The sequence below is a fragment of the Macaca thibetana genome, chromosome 4, assembly GCF_024542745.1.
Source record: "Macaca thibetana thibetana isolate TM-01 chromosome 4, ASM2454274v1, whole genome shotgun sequence".
NCBI lineage: Eukaryota > Metazoa > Chordata > Mammalia > Primates > Cercopithecidae > Macaca > Macaca thibetana.
In genome coordinates this window covers 101,556,012-101,577,432 of record NC_065581.1, presented here as the reverse complement: position 1 = coordinate 101,577,432, position 21,421 = coordinate 101,556,012, and the positions used below count along the sequence as shown (strand labels likewise).

The 21,421-nt window shown below is 36.6% G+C and overlaps 1 long non-coding RNA gene across 1 annotated transcript; it reads right to left on the bottom strand.

The window, feature by feature from the left end:
* Positions 1–1,388: 1,388 nt before the first annotated feature.
* On the bottom strand, positions 1,389–20,329 carry LOC126952273 (uncharacterized). Its single transcript, XR_007724835.1, has 3 exons — positions 20,203–20,329; positions 18,870–18,975; positions 1,389–1,714 (listed from the first exon to the last, which is right to left on the bottom strand). It is a non-coding gene; the product is annotated as an uncharacterized LOC126952273 (long non-coding RNA).
* Positions 20,330–21,421: the final 1,092 nt, after the last annotated feature.

Genomic DNA, 21,421 nt, shown 5'->3' with positions numbered 1-21,421 from the left:
GGACCTGGGTATTTCTCTGGAGTCCCAAATCCTCGGGTCATAACACTAACATCTCCCAGCACACAGCCCAATCTTGTTTAACCCCGCTTCTGGGCATTGTGCATTTTAAAATTTTTTCACTTTCCTGAACAGATCTCCAACTGACTTAATGCTGTGGGCATGGAGTTCTTTTTATTTTCATGTAAGAGAAAGTTTACTACAAGAAGCAAGCAATAAGTCAACAAGAATTGAATGTATGCACACACATTGAAATAAATGGTGCAGAGACTTTATCTTAATTTATTACAGATGCAAATGGCTGATTACAAATTGATGCTATGGGCAATTGAGTTTCAAATATGTTTAGTAACTAAAGTGGAGGTGCAATTTTGTATTTCAAAGTTTTAAATTTTAATTACTGACAAGTCATCATTTTAGAGTAAAAATCAATTTAGGAAAAATCTTTGTAAGAACAGCTTCAGTGGTCTTCTTTGACATTGAAAAAGGTATCATTGGCTGTCATCTCTAACTGACTTTTAGGAACAGATTAGGTATTTGAATGTTGACTGTAATGATAAAAAGCAGACAGGTCTACCCCAAGTTCCAGCTGCCCTAGTTCATTTTCTGTTGCTATAAGTGAATATCAGAGACTGGGTAATTTACAAAGAAGATAAGTAAGTTTATTTTTTACTGTTAAGGAGGCTGGAAAGTTTAAAAGCATGGCTCCAGCCTTTGGTGAGAGCCCTTTTGTTGAGTCATAACGTGACGATGGGCATCACATAGTGAGAGGACAAGAGTATGCTGGTTCAGCTCTCTGTTCCTCTTCTTATAAAGCTACCAGTCTCATAATGAAGGCTCCAGGCTGATGACCTTATCCAATCCTAAGTACCTCCCAAAGGTCCAACCTCCAAGCACCATCAACCTATAATCTGGAGATTAAGTTTCCAGCACATTAAATTTGGTGGACATATTTAAATCATAGCACTGGTGAATGAAGTCTTCTCACTGGCTTTTCCCACTGTTACCACCAGATTCATTTTTGTATTACCTAGCCTTTGCAATTCATTTACTTAACATTAAAAGGAATTGGACATCTTTCCCAAGGAGAAGTATGTCAATCTGGAAGACTGTTTGGACACATACTTCTAAGAACAACTGTTTTAAATATGTTATGCATGAAAATTTCCCAATTCTGGCTTCTATGTTTGTTAAAGATAGAAATCTTCAAGTGTCTGAGTTGTAATGTAATGCATGTCTTATCAATCAAATAGGCTCTGACCGAAGTACAGCCATTTTGAGGTTTGGAGCCCCTGAAGTTGAAATAGAGAAATAGTGTTGTCCAGTGATTGTAGGATGGAACTGCAAATTAACACTCCATATATGATTTACTTATTTAATAAGGACTATTTATAGGATGTTGTGGATCTCAGGGATTCATTTGCTCAGCATTTTCTCTGATAGGCTTTCCATCCACGACTTTACTCCCTTGATCACAACAGTAGATGGTTGCCCCAAGTAGAGACAAACAGAATCTTCCTCCCATAGGAATTAAGCCTTGAGAAAGAGAAGGAAGGATGGAAGGAGTAGGAGCTAAATCACTCGATGGCATCGTCTCCGTGAGTTCCTGCTGCAGAAATTCTGGGAGATGTGCTGATACTTGTTCTTCTTGAAGCTAGAGAAAAAATTTCTCTCCCATTTAAAATTTTCTTGAGGTAACTGGGTCTGTTTCTTTTGCCTGAAAATGAAGAATTTGAACTGATTCGACCTATTCAATACCTTGAAAACTATTAAGGTATTTAATTTACACAGAGTTGTGAAATATTTTAATTTACATGAGATATTAACTTGCTGAAGGTTATTTCTATAGAGGGTAATTACTAATAGAATTGGTTCTAAACAAACTTGTAAAATAGGCTAAATTTTTCTCGAAGTTTTCAGTCTCTCCTTTCTGGACTTTCCTTCCCTTTTCCGTCTCCCTCAAAAATGTTTTATTTTATTTTTTTAAAGTCACTAAGTATAGAGTAAACTGACATCTCAAATTACCTAGGATAGTCCCAGCTTATGTCTATTGTCCTGGTGTAATTACTAATGACACATTCCTTTACTCTCAAAAGTGTCTCAGTTTATGGCCACCCTATTAAATAATGTTTTTAATAGGCTTGGTAGATACTTTTATCATGGAGAAAAGTTGAGGTGATTAAATTATCAGAAAAGACTAAATTTTCCTGTAGTCTTAATTTTATTTTGAAAGCTGAGGTCTCCCTTGGTTGCCCAGGTTGGAGTGTAGTGGTATGATCATAGCTCACTGTAGCCTGCAGCTTCAAACTCCTGGGCTCAAGTGATCCTCCCTCCTTAGCCTCCCATGTAGCTAAGACTAACATCAAGCCTGGCTAATTTTTTTTGAATTTTTTTCCTTGTTTTGTAGCGACAGGGTCTCACTATGTTGCCCAGGCTAGTCTTGAACTCCTGGTTTCAAGTGATCCTTACAGGCATGGACCACCATGCCTAGCCAAATAAACAAATAAATAAATAAATAAATAAAATGAAATGAAATAAAAGAAAATGGCATGCTGTTTTGAATATACGGTTTCAGTTATACAATGTGAATAGCTTCTAGAGATTTTCTTTAAAATGTTGTGCCGATAGTTAACCATAGCATATTGTACACTTAAAAATTTAAGAGGTAGGCTGGGTGCAATGGTTCACACCTGTAATCCCCAGCTCTTTGGGAGGCCAAAGCAGATCACCTGAGGTCAGGAGTTTGAGACCAGCCTGGCAAACATGGTGAAACCCCGTCTCTACTAAAAATAAAACAAATTAGCTGGACATGGTGGCAGGTGCCTGTAATCTCAACTACTCAGAAGGCTGAGGCAGGAGAATTGCTTGAATCCAGGAGGTGGAGGTTGCAGTGAGCTGAGATCATGCCACTGCACTCCAGCCTGGTCAACAAGGACAAAACTCTGTCTCAAAAAAAAAAAATTTTTAAGAAGTAGATATCATGTTTAGTGTTCTTACCACAATAAAAGATGCAGGAGGTCAGAGGTATTTACTTATTTACTTGCCCTAATGGTTTCTCCCACAACCTATGCTATTTTTTTTTATTTCAATAGTCCCTCTAGGCTTTATTTATATTTCTAATCAGCCTAGATTGTTTATTGTCATATTATTTTTCACTTAAACTATTCTTGTATTGTACCCTATCTTATTAGCCCTTTAATCTTCTCTCACTTTTACCTACAGAAACACCAAAGCTAGAGAAAGCCAAACATTCCCTTCATCAAGTCCAAACATCTTGGCTATAGTGTACTACCAGCAAAAACACCATTTCACTACATGCAAATCACACAAAAATTAAGTCTCTATCACCAGGCTCTGCCAGTTGCTTCCTCTTATGTTTCAAAAAACTCCCTCTGTCATTCCCCTCCACAACCATTTCCAACTCTTACTTCTCTTTTTAACCCCTGACCTACCATTCCTTCCCCCACCTCTTGTCCCATTCTTGTAGATGATCTCATCTCCTTCCTCACAGAGAAGATGGAGACCATCAGGCATAAACTGTCTTTACATCACCTCACTCTAAAAGATCCACTCAATGTTGCTATTTCTGGATTCATCTGCAATACCCCTCCTTCCTATGCACTTCGGGAAAAAGGTAATTCCACTTTTGAGTTATATTCCTTTATTTGGGAACCTTGCTCTTTCTAGTATCCTTTCTTTCCTGTGTCTACCATCTTTCCCTTATTGTGACTTTTTCTCTTTAGCATACTTTTAAGTGTTAACACTCCCAGGTCTGCAAGTTTTAGCCATTCTATAAACTCAGTTCTCCAATGCCTGACAATGTCCCTCTCCTCCGCCACTTTTCTTATCTCTGAGTACATCATTCTGGTCTTCTCTTGTTCCTCCAAGAACCTTTTTCTCCCCCTGCTCTGCCTCAATCTGTGATGGGTACTGCTATTTGGTGTCCTCCCACTTTATAGGCATACATTTGCCTGTGTGGAAATTGTTTACTAGTGTGCCTTTCCCACTATGTGATGAACTTTTCGAGAACAACATCTATCATTCATCTCTATGTTGCCAATGGTTACTTTAGAGTGCTGTTATTCGCCAATGTGATATAGCATCCATTTCATGAAATATTTCCTTACACATTCACTTCAGTGAGCTGAAATACATCATTATAAGACATGCCTGCAGAATATTTAGGATAACAAATATCTATCTCCGTTTACTCCAAGATGAGCCACCATCAAGGGGGGCTCTCTAAAATTATAGAACTGTTTTTAATAATGAATATAAGATTTTAGCAAAAGAGTAAGAATGTGGAACGGCAGAAAAGACAGATGGGTAAAGGTGAAGAGAAATGGTGACTACAGCCTTCAAGTAGAAGAGTAAAAACTAATAGTTATGTAGTGTTTCCCATGTACGCAGCCCTCCTTGTGTATTAACTTACTTAATCCTCATTATAACTCTAGGATGTAGACACCATTATTAACTGAATTTTACAAATAAAAAGATCAAGGCTTAGGTTGATAAGTGACATGCCCAAAGTCACATAGTTAGTAGCGAAGTTGGGATTTGATTCCAGGCAGACCAACTTCAAAGTCCTCACTTTTAACAATCTCTGCTCTCAGCCCGTAACCCACACAGGACAATTGCAGGGCAATGAAACTGTATGGTCCAATAAGTAATTCAATTATTGAAATACCTAAAAACAGAATTAATGTGAGCCCCTTTTGTTACTGAAATCTGTGAAGAGTATCTTCATCTCATGGTAAGTTGGTCTTATTTCCTTTGTTTGAATTTTTTTGGTGCTAGCTTCAGTTATAAACATGCCAATATTTTTACAGGGTTCAATAATAGTTTTTTAAGAAATTTGACTTCAAAAACATAGAAGGTCTAGTTATCCAACCATCAAATTGTTAAGTATTAATAAAAAAGCAAAAAAAGTTTTCTTTAAGACAGTGTTTCCATTTAAAATAGTTGGAGCTGCTGTCCTTTAAAAAGCACACGTATTTTCTAATCTGCCAAGTAAATCTACTTGTTTCCACTCTGCTTTAGTGGTTTTTCTGTATTAAATGTGCACAAATAGAAGAAACCACAGCACCTCCAAAATGCTGCTGCTTAATTCTCCTTTGTGATTCTCTGTATTGAAGATGTCTACCTAAACAGATTTCATGAGCTTTGTGAAAGTTTGGCTTCAAAGAGTGACACTTGAATTTTTAATCACCTTACTCAGGAACAATGTTTTCTTGGTATGCCTTCCATTTCTCTTTTATGTAGAAAAATTATATGCATTTTTACTAAGTCATCAATTTCCACTAGAAATTCTATCCTCAGTTCCATGCATGCATGCCTTTATAAAAGTGGGATAAGTTTTTTTGTGCTTCAGGGACTGTTCAGTGAAAGCAGCCTCCAGCAGAGCTTTGTCCATATCCGACAAATGCCTGCTGTCAGATTTTCCCTTCTCCTCGGTTTGACATGATGGAATCCCTTACAAACATGTCGATTTAGACCAGCATGCTGCATACTAAATTATGAAAACAGTATTCACATTTAGCATCAAAAAAGTGGACTCATAATGTGGTATTGTTCTGAAGTGAAACCTTGGTGATGAAATGAGAAAACAAGTCTATCCACCAATTATCTCAATATTTTGAAGGCCATGGCATAGGGTGGATGTTTGACTCTTGCTGTGGGATGGCAGGTTTGCTATGATTTATGTAGATCTAACTATATGATTTTGGTTTTGATGACAGATGTTGCAGGAATAATATTCAGCTTTGTGATGTTTTGTAATATCCTTGGGGTAAGAATGAATCTGTGTAGAATTGAATAATATGGTAGTTGTATTTGTTAATTGAAGTTGCTATGCTTTGTACTTTATTTCAGAGCATCATGCCTGAGCAGACATAGAAAATAGCAATTACTTTTAGCAAATGTGAGACTGGCCTGCAGGATTCCTGGCATGTGGTGAGCCTCTAGACATACAGGGAAGAGAAAGAATGGGGATGCAGGCTGGGGTTTCACTGGTGGGATGTACTTGTCATTTCTGGAAATCAATAATGTCTTACATGTGCTTTGTTCCCATCCTTTACGCACAATATGCTGGCTTTAAATATACTGGAGTTAAGTAAAGTGGATGTGTCTGTGACAATTGTAAGATGCATAATCATTCTCTCATTTTTCTGTGATTCAACAATTTAGCCATTTCAAATCTTTTGGATAACATACTGAAGATTCCAACTTTTTGTTTCACATTGAGACTGGAAATAAAGAAAAAAATTTGTTTCAGCATATACCCAGTGGAAGGGGCCTTAATGACACACAACAGAGACAGCACATGGGGAGTGAGTACTCAGGAACAAGCATCCAGACACTTGAAATGACCACACTGTGCTTCTTAAAAATTAGTAATGCAAAGTGAATTTAACAACATCTTCTTTCTCCAAACCGTTTTGTATGTCACTTGAAGGTTGATCTCTTAAATATATTTTAATCATGTCATTGTACTAATAAAACAATGTAAATAGCTTTCTGTTGCCTATAGGATTTTGGGCACGTGTCACACTGATATTCAAGGTCTTTCTCAAACAGGTTGAGTGAATCTGATTCTTTAGGTAGCCTCTCCAGGTCTTAGCTTTCAAGTTTCTACTAAAAAGCATCTGTAATTTTGTGCCTAGTCAATTGGAAAACTTTCTAAACGCTATTCCTTACCCATTGTCAGTAACAATTGATAACATTTTTTTGAGCATTTATTTTGTGCCAGATATTGCACTGAGTGCTTTACATGCATTATCACATTTGCTTAACACAACAACCCTGTGCAGTAGGTTCTATTATTTCCCCCATAGTGGGAGTTAGACACACAGAGATGTAGAATATCGTTTAGGTTACAAAACTAATAGGCTGCTGGGTCCATTCTGACTCTAGATTTAAATAGTGATCTAAATCAGTAAACTTAACTGCTTTCATTTTCCTTCAGGTTTTCTATTGCACAACTTTTTTTTTTTGTTTGTTTTTTGATTCTGCCTAAGACTATACTCTTGGGCTTGCTACCTTAGTTGGGATAGCTGTCTGGCTTTTTGTTTGGTTTTACATTTGAGTGCTGCCTTGCATCAACTTGGCTTCACATTTCCTAGTCCTTAAGCCATTCGACTTTCTCCAGGTTAGATCTGTCCACTGCTTCCTGCTAGGGGTGCCCTCCCTGCCAATCTCCTGAGGAAGCACTATATTAAGTCATCTCTGCATCATCACATTCATTGACTTTTTCTTTTACCTGCTTAGAAGTTTTGGAAATTCTTTTCACCTTTAATTAGATAAATTCTGCTTCTGTGGCTTTCTGAAAGCAGGATGATTCTGTTTCTGCTCCTAGCTAAGTGTCCTTTTTATTTGTCTGCAGGTCTTTTATTCCCTAAACACATGTACTCAAGGCTCTGCCCTTTCATTCTATCTCTTTACCTCCTATTCTCTCTCTTTATAAATTCCACCCATTCCCATAGCTTGCTATTGTTTTTAGGTGGATGAATCTGAAAGCCAGGCCTTCTCTAGGGATCTATCATGCAGTGTCTTGCTTTTAATTGTCAGCTATTTCCATATCAATGCCCTGTTTCTATAACCAGTTTTATAATTTCTACATTTAATTCCTCCCCTTTGCCTTAAACCTGCTCCTCCTTTTGACCCCTCTTTTTATTGTTGTTTTTCTTAATGTTCCTACAAGTATCTCAGATAAATTGGCTGCAATTTCAGTATTTTTTGGATTCTCCCTGTCTCTCTCATATCCAGTAACAATAGCAATAGCAATAACAATTAGCTAATGTTTATTGTACTATTACTATGTGCCAGATAGCTTTCTAAAATTTTACTTGGATTATCTTAATTCAATGCTTAAATTATAAAGTAACTACCCATTATTTTTCCCATTTTATGGCAGAGACCTCTTGAGTAATGGTCTTGTTAATTTCTTGGTCATCACCTCTCCCTTTATCCATCCCTTTCTGTCAACAGAAACAGCAATAGTTTCTGTTGGTATTTCTCTGAACTTGAATTGGTCTTTTTTCCTTTAGACCTTCCTTCCTCCTCTCAACAATACATTCTACATACTTACTGATGAATATTATTACTAAAACATTACTTTGATAATGCCACTTTCTGGCCCCAAGACTTTTCATCACTTCTCTTGTTTTACGTATCAAAGTCCAAAATTTTTCCCTCATATTCAAACCTACCTCCTATAGTCCCAAACGTATTCTACTGACATGCCAAGAAAGCTGTCAAATTTCTTCCAAGATCTTTTCAATTTTCAAAGTTAGGTTTTCCAACCTCCCTCCTTTGGTTATTCCATCCGTAGAGTCTAAATGGCACTCATCTGTCCTCACTCTGCTTGTAGATATTGTATACAATGTCAAGGCTTGGCTTGAATACCACTTCTTGCTTTCTTGAGTACTTAAACAAAAGAGATGTCCATGTTCTGAAATTTCATGGGGCATTTTATGTGCCACTCACAAACAAATTTTAGTCTCATAAGGTAAAAATGATTTAATTGTTTCTGTTATTATAACTTCCTGTATCCCTAATATAATGATTACTATAAAGCCTATTTATTGCTTCGTTTGTGGTCATTTTTGTGTGTTTCTTTTGCTTCTACTAGGCTGTAAACCTCTGGGGAAGGTGAAACTGTCACATTTGCCTTGTATTCTTCTTGCTGCAAAAGAGATACTTTTATGTGAGGAAACCTTGGAAAACATTTGACTGTAGGAATGAATACAGAATTGCCTTTATGATGTAATAATTCTGTTGGCTTTTAATTTTGGGGGGCAGAGTTTCTTTTAAGAATCTGATAAAACAAGAATTTTTAGCCAGGAAAAAAAAAAAGAACTACACGTAGGAACAGGTTTTGTATAAGGTTCAGTGTATTCATGGATGCCCTGGAGCTGATCCAGGTGAAAAAAGTTTAAACATCACCCATCCAAGTATTTTATGATCTATATTTTGGCCATATAACCATGGGGGTTACCCAAAATGGGAGGTATTTTTTTTCACATTTCAGTGCCAAATGTTTCCAAATACAAACAACACTGCCATGTCTGCCTCAGTGGGTTAATAACAGATAAATACAAGTCAAAGTGTTTATTTGTACTGTCACTCAGGATACATAGCATGTAGGACATTGTATTAGGGACACAGGAAGTTATAGTAACAAAATAAGTCATTTTTACCTTATGAGACTGTAATTTTTATATTCTAATTAGGTAGAGAATAAAGAATTCAGCCATGTAGGTGGGGCACATTTGTGTACTTAATTTTATATAGGGCTCATATCCTTTCTTCTAAGATGCTGAGTGAAAAGAGGCAATGAGGTCACTAGCTTTGTCAGTGACTATTTCAAGACTATACATGGATGTTCCTTCTCCCTTTACCAGTAGTCCTTACCTGTGTTCTCTGGAGAAGGCTGTAGTGAATCTGAAGTCTAGATATAACCATCAGCCCCACTATCCCGTCAATGTCAGGGGATCAGAAGATGGACCACAGAGTTCAAGATAAGAAAAATAGAAGGCAGAAGAATAGTGTGCCTGACCCTTTGTAACTCTGTGGGTGGCATCAGTGGCTGGCTGTACAGCTTACATCTGAAGTGTAGCTTTTTTGAATTGTGTCCAGGCTTCCTGGTAATAGTCACACAGTTAATACCTTGATGATGATCCAAAGACCATCTCCTTCCATTGCTTCTTTCACCTGCTGCTGACCTTGCAAGAGAGCCACATTAGAAGCTATATTTCTCATATAAAGAATGATTCACGAAACTCAAGCATTTATGTGAATTCATTTTAACTTCTCTTTGTAAAGACTGAAGTTAGATAGGTATTATGGGAGGCAACATGACGGGAAAGATGGATGGAATAACTAAGCAATTGAATCGGTAAACATGAAGTACAAATAATGGGCTACACTCTAGCTGTTGGAGATTTGGAAAGGAGGAAGACATAATTTGCATCTTCAAGGTGGTCAGAAACCAGAAAAAAAGAGGCAGGCATATTGTTTAATCAAGTTTAGCCTAAAGCTACCTCCTTACATATTTTGAGTCCTTTAGCCTAAAGGTTTCTCTGTATATTGTGAACTATAACAAGGGGAGCTGTAAATCACCAAGTTTTGGCCAATCAAATGTAGCCAGCTGTTTCAACCATGTTCTAATAAGGTAAATGCTGAACTGTAACCAATCCAGCTGTTTCTGTACCTCACTTCTATTTTCTGTGTGTCACTTTCCTTTTTCTGTCCATAAATCATCTTCCACCATGTGGCTGCCCTGGAGTCTCAGAGCCTATTTTGGCTTAGGAGTTTGCCCCATTTGCAAATCATGCATTGCTCAATTAAATTCCTTCAAATTTAACTCAGCTGAAGTTTTTCTTTTATCAATATCAACACATAATTATAATACTTTTTTAGGAGCAGTGACTGAGGTTCACTGGGCATGGTCGGTGTATAGAGAAAGAGTACCTAAACCAAACTAGGTGAGTTAGGATTGTCTTTAAAAAGCCACCATCACTACCACCACCAAAATTCATTTGCTCAGTACCGAACATTTGTGATAGTATATTGATGCCTTCAAGACAGATGTATATATTGGGGGGAGAGAGAGAGAGAGAGAGAGAGAGAGAAGGGATTCCAGTTTTCTAAGACCTTATAAATTAACATAAACACACCGACTTAAAATGAAAGACACGACTAGAGCAGTCATGTTTATTGCAGTCATACTTCACTCAGAGAATTATATATAGAAGAAGGCAAATAGTTCAAGGTGTGTGTGAGTATGTGTACATCTGTTTATTCCTTAGGTTCTCCAATCAATCTGCAAATAACAGTCCTAATTAATGAAACTTTTTATGATGTGATGGAGATCACTGGAAATGGACTACAGTCATTAATTCATTACACAAAGGTCACTGTAGCTACTTTCAGACAGGATAACTTTTGCTCTCTGATGAACTGATATGCATGTGAGAGAGTCAATGTCACCTCCCAAGTCTCTAGAGCAGTCTATGCCACTGTCATATCTTTTTTTTGAACCATGACATTCTGAAAAAGTGATTGTAACTCTTTTTTCTATTATTTCACAAAGGTTGTACTGTCAAGCACTCTCCAGGATGTATATTTTTAAGATTTGGCTTCCTCCCTAGAATTTTGAACTCTTCAGATGCAATGGTAATGGGCTTGAAAGTCATCTATGAACTGGAGTTTCTATTAATGTGAATAACAGGTATTCTAATTTCTTTCCACACTTCTCCTGGCAGAAAAAACATTCTAGTTAGAGAATAGATCTCTAACCCATTCCCCAAAGAATTAACAAGTATCTTTTGAAAACTTTAATTAAAGATTAGAAATCTGGGATAGCAGGATGGGGATATATGTAATAAAATCACATAGTTTCAATTAAACTTCTGAAAAATCACACATATCCAGTGATGAATTTAAATTTGTTTTAGAAGAAAATGCTGCTTAACCTGCCTTTAGTTTAAGCATCTATATAAATGCTTGACCTGCTATTTTTTATTGCATATTTCATTATTCATTATTAAGTTACCAGCCTTTTTGCTTGGAGAAAAACTTAGTCTATCTATCTGCAAATCAACGATCTATCATATCTATACTATCTACTATAGATAATTTTGAATATATATGCACCTATATCTTATGTTAAAATTAACATTAAAATCACTTAAAAGAACAGTATTCCATTGCATTTCTGCTAGAAAACAATTGTAATGATTTTAACCATCTTGAGAAACGGTAAAAATGCACGTTAAAATTATTCCTTTTGTCCCTGCGTCTTTTTTTTTTTTTTTTGCTAATTTTGTGATTTCTGTTTGTATTAAAACTCATTAGAAATGAACAAATTTACAAATCCAATGCCCTAACTTCTCAAATATGAAGAATATGGTAAAATATTTATTTCAAACAATATGTCCCTTGGTATGAACATGTGCTAGGTCAGTTTTCTTGCTATATTTTGAAATAGGTCTAATTCAGAAGCTTTTTAGAGCAGAACATTGTACATTTGACAGTAATTGTGACAGATTTTCAAAATGCACTGATGTAGCATGTCAAATCGTATGTAGTCAGTTAAATTCAGGGAAATAAATTAAATTTGGCAATAGTTGGAATTTTTCTCTTCCTGTAATTAAAGTTCTCCTTCTTGTTATACTTCATCTGCAATAGACACATTGCTCTCTTTAACATCACCTAAGGACACTATAATTTTCTGTCAAATTCCAACCAACTTATGTTATCATTCTGTCAGTTTCCATTTTCAGTCCCTTTTCTGCCCTTGAAACATTTCATCATGGAGTCAAAGGCATAAAATAAATGTTTCTCAACTTGCTATTCTTTCTTTTTCAAAGAAAAGTTTGTCTTCTTTAATGAGGGCTATCTCACACCAAAGTGTGTTTTATAGAGCAGAGAACAATAGGAAATAGAACAATGCAGCTCTCATGAAAAAAAAATGACATTGTCCGTAAGATTTTTTTTGATTATTAAGTAATTAATGAAAGGAAATACAAAAACTATTTTGGTTTTCTGAAGGCCAGTTATGTCAGGCATATAGTCTAAATAAACTAAGAGATTTAGAAGATCGATGTTTTAGTATTCAAACTCTATCCAGAGAAATAAATTTAGATTTGTGCATATTGGTCAATAAAATATAACTCTTAAAAAATTCTCTTCCCTCTCCATCACTCTACTTTGTGCATGCTTGAGAGATTATACAAGTGGACAGAGCACAGGCAGCTGCAGCAGAGCAGGTGAAGTTGGTGCAATAGAGCTACATGACAGGACTCTATTACAGTAAGCAATACAATTCCAGAAATAACCTATGTGGAACATATTGCCTCTGCTACAAATGTCAGAAAATGGACTTTGATCGATGGTGTCGCAACACAAAACCACATACTAAAACTTTTTAATTATGATGACAGTGTAAAAGTGTATACAGCCTTGCCAGCAGAGTTAGTCGTTTTTATTATTAACAAACGGTCAAAGAACATAAATTCTATGTGCTCCTTAGGCCTTACAAATGTTTCTGATTGCTGCCATCAGCATGTATGTAAGCAGGAAGGCATGACTGGGGTCTGGCGATCATCACCTCTGACGGGGGACGCTTTCCATAGGGAGTGATTGTCTACGGAGAGTCACACCACCTGGAGTTGCCATATTGCTACTCTAAAAATTCCCTAATGTGGGAGAAAAACGTGTTCATTTGTGTTGGAAGGTGTTGTTAGCAGTTAGAATACTAAATAGTGGTATATGTGGTTTATACGGACTAAGCTCTATAGAACGCTCAGTCATAAATTGAAATACTTGTCATTTAAATAGCTTCATAAACTTAAGAAAAAAATACATCCAGCAAACATTCACAGCATTTCTGTAGAAGCATTTGCTGACAGTGAAAGTGGCAAAATTGCTAGTTTTTAGATTGTCTAGAGAAGTGGGTTGCTTTGAAGGATGAGTGATCTGATTTAGAGCAAGTTGGCTACAAATTCTGGTTTTTCAAAAACTGGATTTGTAAATTGAAGTTAAAACATATGGGGAATTTTTATTAGTTCACTTTTGTTTATTCCAAATTCCCTTATAAAAGAAATTAAAGAAAAGAAAGAAAGCCACATGGATATCACCAAATATGCACTATTTTTTTTCCATATTTCTTTTCTGCCTTAGCCTACAGCAAGTTAAATAAATGTAATTTAAAAAAGAACCAATTATGATAAATTCTTACCAGAAATATATATATATATATATGCAATTTCTATAATCAAAGACAATTTCTATAATTAAAAGTCTATTGTGGTAAAGAAATCTTTTTCTTCAGGATATATTTTGTCAATGAATATACTGAAATGAATTATTTTATCTTATAGAAACACCTCTAGTGAAAGTCATCTGTATATTGCTGTGTGTGAAATTTTAGATGCATGTAATTGCAAGAATTTCATATTCTAAAAATTTTATCAGAGTCTGTAAGGCTGGTGATATTATTTTTTGCACTAGTGAGGAGATGACTTTTTTCCTGAGGTGAAATTTAGATTTTGTTAAAGGTTTAGATATATTGAAAAAAAAAATTAGAATTAGTGCAGAGATTAGAAAATGATAATGCCAAACTCTAAACATTTCTTTTCTTTTTAAATCAAATTATAAGCTAACTGCTTTATTTTTTCAAATGTTCCATTTATTTAGTTTTAAACATAAAATAGGTAGTAATATTACATTTGGTTTCACTTTGAATTTACAAGTTAAAATTTATTAAACATACACAAATATGTAAGCTCTGTGAGACCTGAGACTGTGCCTGGTTAGATTAAAATAATGGTCTCTCATAATAATGCTTCAAATTTATTAAGAGATTACTTTGTGCCAGATGTTGTTCAAGGCACATACATGTAAAGCAGGATATTTCCCTAACCCGTTTGTGGGATTCGGGACAAGGGTGCCTAGTTTACTCAGTCCACTGCTCTCAACTCCTTGTGGGAGGGGGCGTGTGAGTGAATGAGTGCAGGAGCCGGAGTGAACGAGCACTGGAACCAGCTGGCCCCTTTGGCACCAGCAGGACCAAACTCCACTCACTTGGACCTGCTGCGTTCCACCCTTTGTGGGAGGTACCATGCAGGTGAGCAGGTGCAGGAACCAGCCAGATGGTTTAGCACTGGCAAGAGTAAACTCTGTACAGGTCTCATGGCAGCATCCAGGCAGGGGTGCCTGTGACTCCTAAAGCTCTAGAGAGTGTATTGCAGTGCTCATTTAGCTCTGCCATCCATGGATGGCTTAAGTGTTAACAGCTCAGTGGACCCTTTGCATTCTCACGTGAGGTGGCTGTCCTCCGCCAGCGAGGGCAAAGGGCCAGTGTGACAGCCTTTTATATCCACTCTTGTGGCTCCAGAGCTCTTGTCTGATGTGCAGAAAAAATGAGGTCGCATGAATGAATTGAAGGATGATAAATGTGGGGGGTTTTTATTGCCAATGAAAGTGGCTGTCAGTGTGAAGGGGAGTTGAAAAGGGGACAGGGTGGGAAGGTAATCTTCCCCTGAAGTCCAGCCATCTCTGGCCAGATTCTTCTCTGAAGTTACACTGTCAGGCTGCCTCTCTGAAGTGAAGCTGCTTATCTCCAATGTCTACTGGCTGAGTCTGGAGTTTTTATGGGCATAGGATGGGGCAAGGTGGGGCTACGGGCAGTTTAGGAAAAGGCAACATTCGAGTGGGAAAACAGGGATAGAAGTTCTCCCTTTGGGCCATGGTTTCAGGCTTTTCAGCTTGAGGGTGGGGTTTTTCCTGGGACCCACACTTTTCTGCCTAGAATTTCTGTCCCCTGTCCCTAGCACATGTATTATCTTGTTTGGTCTTCTTGACCATTGCTCTTCTTTACCTCAGCACAGCAGAATTAAATGTCTTAGAAGCCCTTGGCCCTGAGAAAGAGACCAGTGCCTCACCTTCTATTCTTTGCTATATGCATTTCATACTTTTTTTTAAAAAGAAAATAAGCCAAACTCAAAGGCAGAAAACTTTCATAAATACTGAAATTAGTATTTTCATTGAAAACTAATTTTAGATTTATTTGATGGTCATGAGTAATTTTACCACAGTTGTGCTTCACTAATTTTTAATTCTCCCCTTAGCTAATGTGTTTGATATGTGCTTAATTTGCCTTCTGTGAAATTCCTCCAAGACCCTCAGTGCCTAGAACAGCCTGGTAGACATACTTTATTGCCAGCTGACACAGTGATAGGAATAAGTATTTACATAGCCCTGTCTTCAGCTAATTATGGAGATAAGCCATATTGCTATAGAAAGTTTAAAAATAGAGAACACTTTAAAGGAATAACAAGAACTTATCTACAGAACAGCATTCATGTTCATTTCACTCATTTGTTTGTTATTTTCTTTTTCTTTTTACTGTTTCCAATCAATGTGTTATGGTTTTATGTGGGAAATTTGGGAAAAAGACAGAGAGAGCCCATACAAATAATCAAATATGGGTGGTAAATGAATGATACAAACTGAATGAAAGAAATTACAAATTCCAAGTCCTATTGAGGTTTACATTTTTCAGCATCAGCTGAGTTGAGTGAAAAGTGCCCTAACATAGTAATCAGTGCATTGGGTTCCAGTTCTGGCACTGCCATAAAGTAGCTTGGGACAAGCTGCTTAATTTTTCAGGCCCTCAGTTTATTTACCTGGAAAATAATATGGCTGTGGTGGATAACTGTGTTAGATAATTGTTTTTGTATTCCCTTTAGTCTTTCCATTTTCCTGTGTCAAGTCATTTCTTCTTCCAGAGTTATCTTTCAGCAGCAATGAGACTATCAGCTTAGAAAAAAGAAATTGGCATCTAAATGCAAATGGATGAGGGTTAGGATTATTTATTCAATGATTTCATTTTTTCCTATTTGTAGTGAGTCTGCATTTATTGTGTGTAAAATGTTGTGGCAATGCAAAGGCTAAGAAGGTAGAATCTTTTTTCAAGACAGAATTCTAGAACCTGACGAATGAGAGGAGCAAGGGCTATGCTATAGAATTTTTGAGGTGAGAAAGGTAGGATGGGGGACTTCATGGCAGAGTGAGTTGACATCTGAACGAGATCCTTTAATCAATCAATTATCATCTCATTTATGTGTAACATTTATTACATAGAGCCCATTGTGTGCTAGTCACTGTGGGAAACACAAACAAGAAGACACAGACCCAGTCTTCATTTTCACCAAGCGAATTTGCCAGAAAAGCAAAATTTATTTAAAAAATATTACCTCTGATTTTCTTAGTATCTGACATTCAGGCAAAGACATTAATAACTTCATGGGCTTTTAAAATAATTCACATTTTATTGAGAAAAGCACAAAGTCATTTCCATTTTCTTAACCTAATAAAATGTAGCTCTCCTTTGGATTATTGTTCATTCAATAATATAGACTGGAATTTCACATTAGCAGAAATGTTACTGCATCCAATAGATCGTATCTTACGATCCTCTGTCCTTTTCAAAATCATGCTCTGCAGGAAACTTTTGGTTTATGGGCTTTTCACCTCATGAGAGTACTAACTTGAATGTGTTCTGTAAAATGTCACATTGTCCAAAACTGGTTTTTCTAGCTTTTCTGAAGATTATATGGTCTATGGGTTCTGCCTGGTAAGTTTTTGTACATCACTGTACGTCTCTGCTCATGGTGAGCATGGCAGACTGAGAACAGCTCTACTTTTGATGGATGTTAGTACATTTCCTCAGTGACTGATTTTTATTAGTTTCAAAAGATAACAGTATATGCATGCACACACGCTGATGTTTCTGAAGGGCATTGTGATGAAAGATTAGAATGCTTTTTGCCTTCTTCCTGATCAAACAGTGTGTCTTAGAGAGCATGGGTACATTTACTTTTTTTTGTTACCAAAAAGAATAAAATCTGTTGACATTGTTACTTACCATTTCAACTTCATTCATTCTTAATGCCAAAGTCTGCCTATTTAGTCAGGAAAGGTTGAGATCATGAGGTCAGCTATCACATAAAGTTCAGTGTATCTGGAATGTAATGTTAATCCAGAAGTTGTTTCAAGGGAAAGAAGCAAGATACCCATGATTTAAGCACAGGTGTTTAATGGCCAACTATGGAATTAGGTTCACCTCATAACAGTGAAAACGCTACCTGGGGAATTGAAAATTAACAGAGAGTGTAGGTTTTTATTATAATGAATACCAATGAGACAAAAGAACAATTCTGTGAACTTAAGAAAGTTAACTCAGCTACACCTGGCAAGCTGTATATCACAGAAGACTTTAACACACACATTGGCAGCAATGTAAAAAGCAAAAGGAAATCACTGGGACTGGCAAGACAGGAGAACTGAACCTCTACAGCATCCATCTTAGGTGGTGAAACAGATTTTTTCTAAAAAAATTCTCTTCTTTTCAAGCAATATGCAATACAGTTTTATCTCAGATATTGAGACCCAAGGGATGTTTCAAATCCAGAATGATAGCGTCTATCACTGCTTATTTATGCAATTATGCTAAACAATCTTAGCATAATGTATGAAAACATTGACTTCAGTCAGATCCATGTGAAGCTTTAGAATATCTATCTGCAAAAGTATCAAGTCTTTCCTTTGAGGTCTGGAAATCTTATCTTAAACGGATGATGTGTATAGCACATGAGGAAAAGCTTCTCATGTCCTGTTCATTAAACTAACATGTATGGTGCTTCTTTTATTATTATTATTATTATTATTATACTTTAAGTTCTAGGGTACATGTGCATAACGTGCAGGTTTGTTACATATGTATACTTGTGCCATGTTGCTGTGCTGCACCCATCAACTCGTCAGCACCCAACAACTCGTCATTTACATCAGGTATGGTGCTTCTTTAATGCACTGGATACTGTCAGCAATAGACTCTGTCAATAGTAACAAGAATAAGATGCTTAAACTATGAGCCCTTCCCACTAACTGTTCATTATCTAATAACATAGGCTAACCTTTACCATCCGCCAGCTAGACAGTATATGATTTGTGTAGTGAGAAAAATGGTATCCAAGTATTAGGTTGGTGTAAAAGCAATTGCGGTTTTGACCATTACTTTTGCACCAACCTAATAGATCATGTACAGCCAGCTTAAGATGCTGTTATAATGGGCGGAAAGTCTGGAATCCATGACTTGAAGGGTCACTGAGGAAAGGTTAGCTAATGGCTACGGAAAACCAATTCTATGACAGAAATTCATATAGATTTTTCTCCACTGGTTTTATCATTTGATGCTTGCAGCATTTTGGTGAGGAAAGGCAGTGGTCAGGATCTTTCAGGTGCAAGTGTGAGAAACCCAATACTAATCAGCTTAGATAAAAAACAGAAGATATTGGCTCACATACCTGAAAAACCCTGGGATAGGTAAAGATGCAGCACTGGGTTTCTCTTCATATATTGGCTCTGCTTTCCAGGACGTTGTTCTCAGTCCTAGGCTCTGCATGATGACTTCTGGTCCAAATTTAGAGGAAAAGAGCATCTCTTCGTAGCACCTCCTAGGCAAGTCCTTGAATTCCTTCTATTTGTGCTCTCTTCTGCTCTCCTCTCCTCTGTTCTCACTCTATACCTGTTTCTTGGTGATCTCATTTATAACTTCAACTATTACCTGCATGCTCATGGCCTCCAAACCTACCTTTGAAGCCCCTGCAGTGTTCCTGAACCATAGACCTGTGAAATTCCCTCCTAGAAATCTTTACTGGATGTCCCAGAAGTAGTTCTATAGATAGAAGTATCTAGGGAAGACTTTGTTGTCTAGGCTGTCACCTGCTTCATTCCAAGAGTGGGGTGAGACTGGGCAAGGTGGGCTTTGAGGGGAGGAGCATGTGTGTGTCTAAGCTATAGAGTCAGAGAGACTTGAGATTACAGCTTGCTTTTATACTTACTACACTAAATGCCAGTTTCATCATTTATAAAATAAATACAATAAAATGTTAGTTGCAGTGATTAAATAGGGATATGTGTGTGTGTGTGTGTGTGTGTGTGTGTATATATATATATATATATATATATATATATATATATAAAGGTTTCTTTTGAGTACTGGAAGCACAATAAGCTAAGGATGACCAAGAAATTTCTATTGGCATGTTGACTCTGACAGTAACCATTGGAGTGTTCTGTTAGGGAGAGCTATGAGGAAATGTCCAAGCTTATCAAGAAAAAGATCTGAAATCAGTCAGTGATCTCTAACTTGGTTATGACAAGGTAAAGGGGCAACCCTCATGCCTCACACTCACTTCTGAAGCAGGCACTCAAGGAACAAGCCAGCATTAGTATGTTCTGTCGTGGTTATTATTACTTCCTTCTTGTTGTTTAATATCACCATCTACTCAGGTTTCTAGCCTAGGCCATAATATTTTCTTTCCTTTCCTATTTCAATACTTTATATTCAATTTGTGATGCAGATATTTTTTGTATTCTGTATATAAACCCCTCCCCTTAATGCTTTAAGTCATTCTCTGTTTATTTCTCATCTGGTTCGATGCAGTTTTTGACCTTTTAACTCAAATTTTACCTCTTATTTTAGATATTGCTCCCAAGAAAGTTTTCTCAGATAGCAAAAGTTAGAAAATTTTCAACTCCTCATCATGGTACATAAAATATTTTCTCACCCAAACCTTGGCTGTCCTTTCGAAGTCACTATTACTGACTTCACTGCACAGCCTGCTCTCCACTTACGTTGATTTCTCTTCAACCACAATCATCTCAATTCTCTCCCTAGGTTGCTCCCAGTTCCTCAAAAATGCCTATTCCTTCTTTTGTCTAGGTAGTGCTTAATTACCACTCAATCTTGGCCCAGAAACATTTTTCTGAAGAACATTCCCTGTCCCATTATTTGTCTTTCCTATGAGGTAACAGAAGCTCTATCATAATAGCATCTCATTCATTCATTCATTCATTCATTCATTCATTCATTCATAAGTTTACTCATTTGTTCAACAACTACTTAATATTAGCTAAGAATTTTTCAAGGTACTAAAGATACAGCTGTGAATAAGATAGACACTATATCCCCTTCTTTTAAGGTTTCCATTGTGCTGCTGCTGGTGGTGGTGGTGGGGGGGGTTGCAAGGTATAAACAATTATATTTTAGAATAACCATGGTTTCCATGGAGGAGTGGGTAGACTCCAAGGGATGTAAAAATTAATAAGCTGAGTCTTGGAAGAGAAGTGTTGGAAATTGTACTTACATTTTTATCTCATGCTTTTTAAATTTCAGTTTTATGTATATTTTATAATACATTTTCCATATTAAAAAATTTGTAAAATAGTTTACTATTTATGAAATACATTGCTATTTCCTAATATGTGTTCTAGCCAATTAAGTTTTGTCTAAAGTGGGTTAGGCAATGTTGAACAGGTTTCTGTTACAGCAGAATTTTTCATAACTTACAACTTTTCAAGAGATGGATATAATATTCTGTTTGCCTCAACCATATAACATATTTCAGGATATTGGAGGAGTAAACATGACCTTCTGAACTGCATTTGTGTCCACAATTCCCTTAGCCATTTCTCTGTTGGGCTGAATTGGCTTTTCTCAATTCATTGTTTGATTCTTCACTATGGGAACTACATTGCCTAAAATCATTTTCTTGGGAACTACATGTCCCAGAATCCCTGACCTGTAGTGTTGTAGGTAACATTCTGCCAATGAGAAGCACAAGTGAGAGACTTGGAAGGTGAGAGAAAAACATAAGGCATTATTCTTGAATGGCAGCTGTGAGCAAATGGAATTCTATGTTACACACAATTATTAATGATGATTATAATATCTAATACAGTGACCAAAAAAATCTAGATTAAAACAGCATTTGTGGCCTCTACATATTATTGCAGTAATCTCCAAAACATGGGTCTAAATTTACATTCCCCTTTGTAGTAAATTTAAAAAATG